The following is a 12,134-nucleotide window of genomic DNA, read 5'->3' as shown; positions in this document are numbered from 1 at the left end:
GTGGCTCTGAGTGTTGAATAATACCAACATAGCCAATATATTTACTCATGTGAAACTTAAGCAATAGTCACTTGTGATTCACCCAATTTTCTCCCAAGAATTGGATTTGCAATTTTAAACTTGCAAATTATGTGGAGGCTGCAATATTTCTCTAATGGGAAACACAAAATTCTTACAGAAGTGCATTTGCTATCTATCTTAAATGCCACCATCCGTTTGGAGCATTGTTATGGGTCTCATTGAAGCTGTCGAGTTGTTTGTCTTTTCTGTTTCATACCTCTTGATCCATGGGATGATTTCTAGACAATACAGCAGAGACCCAAAGACATGAAATTATCAGACAATCAATTATCCTGAAATGAAGGACAAATTGTGTCCCTGGAGAAAAATGGTGAATATTGACTAGGATTAAAGTGGAATGATTAACTGCCAGAGAATAACAATCTTAGGCAAAAATAATGGAGTAGAGGGCCTCCCCGGTGGCGCAGCGGTTGAGCACTGGGTTGAGAAGCTGCCCGCAGCCTCTGCGGTGCTGGTTCGATCCCCGGCTGCTCCCCGGCCACCGGAGGAGGGTCCCACATGGCGCGCAGACCTCTCCTGCCGCCCGCTGCTCCCCTCAGCAGTGTGCTTCGGTCCTTCTGCCTGCTCTGCTCCCCGCTCTGGCTGTGGTGAATTCTCTCACCCTCCCGCGCTTCTGACTGTACCCAGTGCATGTATAAACAAAAACAAACAAAGAAAGAAAGAAAGAAAACATGCCTCTATATAAAAAAAAAAAAATAATGGAGTAGAAATATTTGGTAGTTTAACTCCACGTTTCTTTCTGAGAGTTACTTTAGTTAATTTAAACTTCATTCCATAGCTTGGTTGTTTTTTTTTTTTTTTTTTCCACGTGTGTGTGTGTGTGTGTGTGTGTGTGTGTGTGTTGGGGTATCTTAGATTGCCCCACTACCATATATCCTTCCCACAGCTCATCTTCTGGGACCATAAGCCCCTTGGCCTCCAGTTTTAACGGTTTAATAAGAATTCTTTTTTGTTTTTTTCTCATGGATCTGTGCTATGAGGATTTGAATCATTTAGAGCCATTAGCAAAGATTTCTGTGTTCAGAGTCTTATGTCTTAAAAATGATTATTCAACTAGCAGTTAAATGTCATAATCAAGGAAAGGGCGGGGGAGAGCTACATGCTTTACCATTGATCTCAACCAAAACATCTGGAAACAGAGCCAAGATGGATTCAGAGAGATTAAAGTTTTAGGTGAGGAAAGAGTCAATGATAAAGCAAATATAAAATTCTCATCAGGCTTTGCCAGTATCTGTATTTGCTGTTTTTGATAAAATAATAAAAAGGAAACCACCGGTTCAGAATTTTAAAAGAAGAAACTACTTTTTTTTCTTTACATTTTAAAAGGACAGGTGTATTTGGAAAGGAATAAAGAAAAGCACCTGCATAGACACAGATGGGCAGTCTTGGGAGGAGAGTGGCAGAAACCACTTGACTGAAGCACTGCAATACCAAGAGTAAGGGGCCTAGGGAGGACCACTCCCTTAACATCCCAAATTAGAGACTTTCTTTCATACCTGATTATATTCTAAGATTTTTTTTTCCATGGTTAACATGGAGTAAGAATGTTGTGAGCTCAGGCCACATTGTGTGGCCAGAGAAAAGAGAAAATTCAAGGAAAGGTCTGTCGTGGAAACCCAGGGAGGACACTATTTCATGGTCAACAGAGAGGTCAGCTATATCAAATGTTCTTTATAATCAGGTGAACTAGGATAGAAAAATGCTTGTTGAATTTAGCCTTTATGTCACCGGTCACTGTAACAAGGCTTGATGTAGTGGAAAGGTGAAGACCAACCCGATTAGAAGAGCTGAGGGCGAAGTGCCATGGATTGAAGACAGCTGGTATAGACATTTGAGAGGAAATAAAAGATATGAAACAAGGGACAGGTGAAAGTTTTTTTTTTTTTTTTTTTTTTATTCTTTGGGAGAGACTTTAGCATGTTTAAATATAACAATTCAGTTGAGAGGAAGAGTTTGGACATACGAGGGAAGGAGAAAGGATTAAGCAATAAGGCATGGTCCCCGAGCAGGGAAGCATCCATAGGACCAAAACATAAGGAATATAAGGATTGGAACTCGATTAGAAGAGGTTTGTTCTTGGCTCTGCTATTAACTTTTAAGAGTCAGTAATTTCATTCTCAGTTGAGAGCTGCTCCTCGGCATAACATATTCAAGGTTTATTCCTGGGAGCCTCTTTCCAGTTTGTGATGAGGGTTACATTATTTTTAGAGTGATGATAAACCCAACATTCCACCTGCTTACAAATAAGAAAGCAAACTCCAGACAGTATTAACATGTGAGCAACACATCGCTACAGGGTGTCCCTAACCAATGATAGCTTGTGCTTCTATTGGTTACACATCCTTATCCTGGGAGCAGAGTGTGAGATACTTCTTAGTGGAGAATGGAGGAAAATCTAGGTCAACATATATTCTTAGGGTCACATCTGAGGTTCATGGAAGAAAAATAATACTAAGGTGAAACAATCTTTTTTATTTCCGCCTGTTATGGCCTGTGTCATACCTTTGGCATTGTTGGTGTCCTGGGTGGGTTACACTGAAACTATAGGGGTTCCAGAAGAGAAAGTTGAAAGAGAAAGAAACTGTCAGTGACTTAGAACAGGGATCCAGAAACAAAACTAAGCAGAGTGCCAAAGCCTCTGTTTATAAAGTTTTATTAGAACAGAGTCACGTTCTTTATGTGCTGTGCATGGTTCAGAGTGAGCTGTGAGGTAATGACAAAGATGAGTTATTGTGATACAGACCACATGACTCTCAGAAAGTAAAAATTTTTCCAAGCCCGATTTATAAAGAGTTGGGAGGCCCCTAGCCTTGGGGAAGGGAGAAATTATGTGACACTCTGGCTTATTGACAGATAATCAAGCGTTCCTACTTTGCCACCTAGGAGAGATGCTCAAATAGGTGCCAGGTATGGAATCCACATCCTAGGCCAAATGGTTGAGATTTAGAGAGAGGGTCCATTGCTCCTGTGTGTTCAGGTAGGGCATACTCCTCCAATGGAAGAGTCAATTTGTGAGAGGAATATGGATTATGGCAAAGAAAAATTAAAGAACACTAGAAAACAAGACTAAAGTAGAACCAGCCTAAGGCTACAGACAAGAGTCTGGTGGCACTGAGAGTTAGGTAGAAAGGGCTGAGTAAAAGGGAAAGGGAAGGGGTCCTGTTGACACAGAGGATGGCATCTGACCCCCATGGGGGTCAGTCATTCTTCCTAAGTTAAACTGCTAAAACATGGCCTGGACTTCATTAATATTAGTAATAATGATAGCTAACATTTGTTGAGACATTAGTATATGGAAAGTCTCTTCATGAATTTTTAAAATTTAATCCTCATAGCAATTCCATAAGGTAGGTTCCAATTTAATTTTCATTTTACAGACAAATAAGCAGAAGCCTAGAGAGCTTAATTTGTCCAAGGTCGCAGCAAATGGCTGAGCCAAAATGTGAGTCCAGGCAATCCAAATTCAAAGTTTACATTCCCAACAACTAATTTCTTAAATATGTCATAGGGCAATGTCTAATATAATGGTCATGCCATAAAATAACCCCTTAAACAGGAATTATAACTAGATTTATTTAATTTAGAAAGTAACATCCTATTTAACTTATGTAAATTGTTAGCTTTAGTGTTGAACTAGTGTTAAACTCATTTAATTTTAGTATTCAATGGCATACCACTTCTTTTCTTTTAATTGAGGTAAAGTTGGTTTTGCAACACTGAATATAATTTGAAGTTGTAGGATCACTCCTTTCGGGTGTTGTTACCATACCCACGAACAAGACCCCTTTTGTCCTCTGCCATAGTCAGTTATTTTCTCTTTCCACAGCCTTTCCAGTCTCCGCCTTCTCCTCTCTGGTCATCTCAGTTCTACAGTGAAATTTCTAGGATGTATTATTGGTTTGGTTTTATCAGATATTCCATTTTTTTACTCTATATTAAACATAGGAGTGAAACTATCCCATATTTGTTATTCTCATTATGTTGTCTTTCATGTAACATAATCCCCTCTAGTTTCATAAATATAGTAGCAAATGGCAAGAGTTTGTCTTTTTTATAGCTGAGTAGTATTCCACTGTGCATATATACTACATTGACTTTATCCCACCCATCGGTCTTTGGGCACTTAAGTTGATTCCATAACTTATTTTTTTTTTTTTTATTTTTTCTTTTTATAGAGGCATGTTTTATTTATTTATTTGTTTGTTTGTTTGTTTGTTTTGTTTATACATGCACTGGGTACAGTCAGAAGCGCGGGAGGGTGAGAGAATTCACCAGAGCCAGAGCGGGGAGCAGAGCAGGCAGAAGGACCGAAGTACACTGCTGAGGGGAGCAGCGGGCGGCAGGAGAGGTCTGCGCGCCATGTGGGACCCTCTTCTGGTGGCCGGGGAGCAGCCGGGAATCGAACCGGCGCTGCAGAGGCTGCGGGCAGCTTCGCAACCCAGCGCTCAACCGCTGCGCCACCGGGGAGGCCCTGATTCCATAACTTAGCTATTATAAATTGGGTTACAATGAACCTAGGAGTGTATATATCCCTTTGAAATAGTTTTTGCATTCTTTTGGTAGAAACTGAAGAGTGGAATTGCTGAATTAAATTTTAATATTTTAAGAAATACCCATGCTGTTTTCCAGAGACACTGGACCAGTCTACATTCCCATCAATGATATGTGAGTTTTTATTTTTCTCTACATCCTAAACACCTATTGACTGTGGTCTCTTCGATATAGGCCATTCCCACAGGTGTGAAAATGTAGTTTTGAGAAGATATGGTAAAGTGTTTTTATTTTTTTAATGTGTTAATTGGACACCTATATGTCTTCTTTGAAGTGTCTATTTAGCCCTCTGCCCAGGTTTTGATTGGAGTATTTGTTTTTGTAAAGTTATGTGAGCACTTTGTAGATTTTGGATATCAGTCCCTTGTTGGATGCATGGTATGCAAATATTTTCTCCTGTTCAGTAGAACATTTTAGTGTTAGTTTTTTTTTTTTTTCACTGTGCAGCTTTATGGTTTTTAATACCAGTTTATGTACTCTTGTTTTCCTGGCTATTGAAATTCAATCTATAAAGCTTGTGTCATATGATATTTCTATTTTCATTTCTTAAAGCACTTCCATACTTTTTCTATAGTGGCTATATGTGCTTGCATTCAGAGGCCCATTTCTTGGATGGGGGGTCCTTAATAGATGAGGCACTAGGTAGGTGGTGCAAATCCTTTGCTACACAGGGAGATAATGGGGAGTTGGAAATTCCTTCAAAGTAGTAGGATACTCTGTTTAGGGTAGTGTTTATGGACAGGTATATATCAAGCTTACCTACTCATTTATTCTGGGTATTTCTTCCTTGTCCCAATATGCAGGAGTCATTCATCTAGTTCTTATATTTCTTTTGGAGGGGATTGCTCCACGTGTAACTGCATTTGGTACACTGTGGAAGAAGAACTTCAGGAGCACCTTCTGTCACTTGGTTCCTCCCTTCTGAAGATATTTTTCATACTTTTAACTAATTGTTTATGCACTGATTTCCTAATACTCTCCCTAAAAGGATGAACACCATACCCTAATTGATCTTACCCACATCTCTAAGCTTATTTTCCTACCAGCTTGCCTGTATGTGCTTAATTTCTCCTCCAAATACAAATCTTTTCTTCTGTTTATCAACATATTGTTTAATTTCCTGGACAGAAATGTCTCTCCCCAGCTTCATGTAATCATGTTATTTCCAATGTTATTTCACATGACAGTTTTCCTGACACACTTTTTCTTATACTTAATCATGAAATAGCAATAACAATTGTTATTTGACTTACAGTTGCTTTCCCTAAAATTCTTTTTCAGTGATCATTTTTTTTTCCATAAGTACTATTATCCTACTAAGATTATTTCCATTAGATTAGGAAATGATATATGTTCTGTATTTTGCATCTACTCATGTACTGAGTAACTAAGTTTTCACTGACTTTACAGCAAGTAATCATAAGTTTTAATTCTGGCTTGTCTCAATTCAGCTATGTGATCTTGGATAAGCTTTTTCACTCTTGTAAGCTTCAGTCATCATCTATATAGTAAGATGATAATCATAATTTCTTTCAGAAGTTTTGCAATGGGCACCCACAAAGCAACATCTATCTGGTTCATTGCTATGTAAAAGTATACACAACAGACAGTATTTGGTAAGTAGTCAGGAACCAGTAAATATTTGAATAAAGGTCAAGATAAATGAAATTATGTTTATACAATTTATAGTTGGTATGTGGTAGTTGCTCAGTAAATGCCAAAATCCTAGAATGACTCAATTATCAATTGAGTCAACTTTACTGTTGTTTTAAATGTGATCCAACAAGTTAAATCTCATTTATTATAATGGGAATAATGATAACTTCTTCACTGCAACACATAAGGCACATTAAAAGTGAGAGAAATAGTGGGACTCACAAGAAAGGTGTTAGGTAGGACAGAGAGGTGTTCTATAAATACGAGAGTTGTTACTCTTGCCCTATCTATTAATAAAATGTGGATCACAATGGGAGGTGTCACTTCAACCTGAGAACTCATGATTTATGGAGTTTTCACATTTAAGAATATTTCACAACTTTTTTTAAAAAAAATCTAGAGTTTTGATTTAATTTCTACATTCTGGACTTAGAAAGTTTACAATGTTTTCATTGTCCTAGGTTCTATGGTAGAATTCAAACAAGCCATATGGAGTACAGAAAGCAGCATAACCAGATTTGTTGGAATTTGTCCAAAGGGAGTTAATAAAGTTAAGGAAAATTGGTTTTGCCCTGTTATTACCATTTAATCCTTAAGTACCTTTCTGAAATCACTGTGAACAAATCTTCATATTATGTGTGGGTTGAGAAGAGATTGCTGGAGGTATGATGACATTATTAGAGGATCTAGAACATGATGGGTAAGTTGACATAATGTAAAAATCCTCGGCTTTGTCACCAGACCAAATTACATTTACTGAGCATTAGTTATTACTAAATCACTGAGCATTTAGTTATTAGCTGTGTGATTTTGAAAAACTATTTAACTTTTTGAGTTCCCATGTTTTCATATGCAGAATAAGGATAAACAGTTACTGCATTTTAAGTTTGTGTCAAAATTACATAGAAGTGATTACAATATTTTTCTGATTTGTATTTCAATATCCTTTTCACTTGAAGTCATGTAGGTTCAATTATGAAGAGAAAAGACTTGAGGTGGAGGTAATAATGAAGTAATAGGAAGCATCCAAGAAAGTCATGGGTATTAGTGTTAAGTGCTATATAATGTAGGGTAATGACAATTGCTATAACAGATAAATCTCCAGAAATCTTAGTAGTTCAGCATAAGGAAATGTGAACTCTTGCTCAACTAACCATTCAATGAACATGTTTAGTAGTTGGCCTTCCACCTGGTGATTTAAGAACCTGATTCTATCTTATGATCCTACCATCATCAGAACATGAGTCCTTTACGTGTAGTTAGTGGCAGGGAAGACTGAGGATGGTATGGTAGGTCTTTCTAGATAAGGTCTGAAATGGTATAACTGTCATTTCCACTAAATGTCAATGCCCTCTGTCATATGGATACACTAAACAGTGAGTGATCAAGAAATACCTATCTTTATGCTCAGGAAGAAAGTGAAGGGGGTATGGTAGGCAGTTAACAAATTCTGCCACAAAGTGGTAGATTGTGTTCAACAGAAGAATTTAATGTATGGGAAAGGGGTACTAAGATCAAGTATGTAGATTATTGCATTTAAGGAAAACTGTTAGTTACTGGAATCTTGAGAAAGACAGACTTTATAAAGAGAAACAAAATGGGACAAATAACAGAAATTGCAGTGGTGTTCATTTTTTTAACAAAAGAGTGAAGGGAATCAATAATCCAGGAAAACCTTTGATCACTAGAATTTATGATCTCATTCAAACCATTTATTTATTTTTAAAGATTTATTTATTTACCAAGCACTAGGTATAGTCAGAAGTGTAGGAGGGTGAGAGAATTCACCAGAGTAGGGAACAGAACAGGCAGACTGACGAAATACACTGCTGAGGGGAGCAGTAGGCAGCAGGAGAGGTCTGCGCGCCATGTGGGACCCTCTCCCAGCGGCCGGAGATGGAACCGGCGCTGCAGAGGCTGCGGGCAGCTTCGCAGCCCAGTGCTCAACTGCTGTGCCTCCAGGGGAGGCCCCAAACCATTAATTTACAAGGTCAGCATTCAAATGAAAAAATCAATATATGCAAGTGATACCGGAATTGTCAGGTCTAGTCTCCCAGCCAGGAACGGATTCCAGGCTGCAGGGCAGCGCTGAGCCCCAGCCACTAGACCCCCCAGGGTTGGTGTCTCACGAAGCCGCAGCAGGAACTTCGCAGACGCTCAGGCAAGCAAGCGAGAAGAGGCAGGTTCGTTTATAGAAAGAAAAAGTTTATTGAGGAGGAAAAGAGCAGAAATAAAGTGGGACTCCCAGGCCAGGGAACCAGGCCTGGGAGGGGCAAGGAAGCCCAAAGTGGAATTGTGTTTCAGGGAATATAGACCTTTTTTTCCCTCATTATTCTAAAACTTCACCAGTCTCTCTGTGATTGGTTAGTTCTCGGCTGTCTCACTTAATTTGCTACTGAGTGGGGATCTTCACATTCCTTATCTAACAGCTTTCTCTTTTCCCATTTGTTGCATCTTTAAATTTATGGCCCAGTCTTCTGGATGGGCATCCCTGCATTGAAGTTAAACAGCTGCCCTTCTAATGTGACCATAAATTAAACCACTCTCCATTTCTCCAATCTCCGCCTCCCTTTACCACCTGAAGGAAACCAGGACCAGCATTAACAATGTTGTCCTTGGTCCTGGCATGTTTGTTTTTCCTAATGGAATTGGTTATATTTCTTTGGTTGTCCTTATCTCTGAAGCCTCCCTAAATTCTTCAGAGGTCCCCTCCTGCACTATCCCTAAAACTGCCTAATAACCCTAGCTTGCCCTGTCTCACAAGTATAAAATGAACTATTTGCAAGGCCTAATGCTACCCAGTTAGTTCTACTGGGAGGAATTCCAAATTGAAAGATGGGGACTTAGGAGTATATTCTACTTTTTAATATTCCTCATCATGACACACTTAAAAAAAACTGAGTATATAAAAGTTACTAATAGTTAAACAAGTATCAAATGATCCAGAGACTGTTTGGGACTGCTGGCTGTGATTATGTTAAATGTCCAGTGGTGTGATGTGCAACTGCATATCAGCTTGATTGGCCTGGTCCATTTCCACATAGCTCCTGGGAAGGGAATCCCTTATAACAGGAATCTTGACTTAAACACTCACACTTAAGTCTCCTCGCGGTGTTGCAGAGCTATCCTGGCAATCTACCCTCTTGAATTGTTTCTCCCACCTTATGAGAGTCTTCAATTACAAGGCAATGGTTCAGAAAAATGAGAAGCTATATATATTAAGAACTAAGAGTCCTCAGAACAACTTCTTGCTCAGATTTTATTTTTCCCCTGACACTGGAGGTTCAGGGGTCAATGAATCGGTGTTCTTTTGTATCTTTTTTTATTAATGCCAGCAGTTATTTTCTATATGATACAAAAGTTTCATGGTATTAGCCAGTATGTGACCCAAGTCTCCCTGGATCCCAAGCAAAGAATTAGAGGAAGATTTTATTTGGCAAATGCAGTTGCCTTCCTTGCCAGAATGCCTTCAACCTAGCACCTCACTTTCTCATCCTGCTTAATCTCCAAGTCCTGTTCCTGACTCTTTCAGTTTTAATATTAAAAATGTTTATAACTTTGTGAAAGAAAAAACAAAATCAATGAGAAATTCAAGTAGCATAGAGACAAATATGTAAAAGTTGGCGGATATAGAAAGCTTTGTAATCCACATATCATCTAGAGCAGCAACCTACCAACTAGAGGAACCAAAGTCAACCTGCTTTAGATTCTGTGTAGCTGTACACACACCACTCCCAGCCATCTATATCTATCTGAAACCAAACTGAGTAGTTTGGACAGAGACTGTATGTGACCTACTAGTATAGGACTCAACTATTTCCTATCTAGTCTTTGGGAGAAAAATGTTGTAGACCCATGGCCTAACTTGTCATAGATAGTATTGAATAATCGGGTAGGAAAGAATAGAAGCCTCTTAACAGAGAGGCAAATAAAAACATGTTATAAACAGTAAACAGACTAAAATATATAAATAAGCAATAAAAATATAGATACATGTGTACATATTTGTATAGAGGTCTGAGTATGGTTCCCCTTAGTGTATGTGTGTGTGTGTGTGTGTGTATAGAGAAAATAAATATACAGCTGAAAAAATATGTGGTTCAGTGAGTGAACACAATCAGATTCCGACTGATGCAGAATAAAGGGTATACACATGGGAGAACTGACATTTTGTATTTATGAATTGTCTGGGAAGCATATATATGTATGTATACACATGTGCACACACATACAGACACATATATAAGTTTATTTCTATATGAAAAATGTAAACATCCTTATGAAATAAACATCTGATCTTTGTGAATAGTAATCTTATATTTATTTTTTAATCCTTTTCAGTACTTAGAGAAGGTTTTACATAGAAAGTAACAACACTGTTGGCTAACCAAATGCAATTAACTTCAGAAAACTTCATGATTCCCATGTCTCTGTCTTTATGTACTTATCTCTCCTCTCTGTTGGGGCTGATATTGACTCTTTGAAAATGGAAATTCTGGAGAAACTTTCATTTGTTCTTTCTGGCTAATGAATAGAGGATGTTCTTTATTCTTCTTCGGGGTCACTAAACTGGAACTTGTCTTGAGAATTAAATGTACTTTAATTAAAGCTTAAATATAACAAGAATGCCACTTTTCATATTTTCTTTAGCCAAGCTTCAGTGATAATGAGACTAAGGTCATGGACTTGATCCCCATGTGGGCCACTTAACTCGGGTCTGCTTCAAGTCTGAAAACATGATGATGCTTCTCCATGTGCCATGGACTGTGCACATCATGAACTTAGAAAATTGGATAAGACACAGCTACTGGCTTCAAGGATTCTAGAACTTAGTGAAAAAAATGGATAAATCTGGTGCATAATTCACTGGATTTGCAAGTAATGTTATATGAGATATAAATAAATTGCTACAAATACTCAAAAAAGGAGAGTGTAGGAAGACTTGGGGTGGGGGGGAATCCTGAAAGAGCCTATATTTTTAGTGTGCTCCAAAGGTATGTGTTACATTTTTAGGTTGGGTGATGGAGGAAGGGAACTCGGTAGCCAGAGAATAGAGTGAAAACACAGAGCTGTAAAAATGTGGTGCAGTGACTGAGCACCACCAGATTCCAGCTGACTCAGCATGCAGGGTAACATATGGGAGAAATCAGATTAAATGTTATGGATGGTGTGGAAAGTCCAAATAAAAAATGTGGGTTTCACTTTGTAAACCCTAACAGCTCTGATGGATTTTAAGCAGTGAATAATTGAAGAGTGGTGCAGAAGAGTGGTTTGGTAGATTGTATAGAATCAGTTGGCACTTGCAAAGTCAAGAGGCAGAGAAAAGTTACACATCTATTGCAGCAGTGCTAGGAAAGAAGTATATGAGCACATACTGGGATGCTGTGGTGAAAATGGACAGATAGATTTGAGCAAATTTGCTGACACAAAATCCAGAAGACTTGGACTATAACTTGCATGTTAGAAGTGGAGAAAAAAATTAAACCTGTTTTAAAACTTAGAATGCTCTTTAAAAAAAAAAAAAAGCTGTTCTTTTAAAAGGAAAAACTAAGAAGTCAACGTAAAAGCTGTGTTGGATCTTTTTATGAAAATACAGGGAATTCCACACTTGACTTCAAAGTACAGGTAAAATCTCCAATACAGTTATCCTGCAGAGCTGAAAATGGGAGTGAGATTAGGGATGGAATGACAGACCTAAATGTCTTCTATGTGAAAGTTATTTACACAGATATTATTTTGATAGTGCAGTTGCAGAAACTCATGCATAGAAAGAGAAATGATGAGGCCTAGGAATAGAACCTTGGATCATGAATATGTTTGAGAAAAATGATGAAGTCATCTGTGGA

The sequence above is a fragment of the Talpa occidentalis genome, unplaced genomic scaffold (assembly GCF_014898055.3).
Source record: "Talpa occidentalis isolate TD23 unplaced genomic scaffold, MPIMG_talOcc4v2.1 talOcc4.5, whole genome shotgun sequence".
In the NCBI taxonomy this organism is placed as follows: domain Eukaryota; kingdom Metazoa; phylum Chordata; class Mammalia; order Eulipotyphla; family Talpidae; genus Talpa; species Talpa occidentalis.
Note: the sequence above shows the minus strand (reverse complement) of the source record.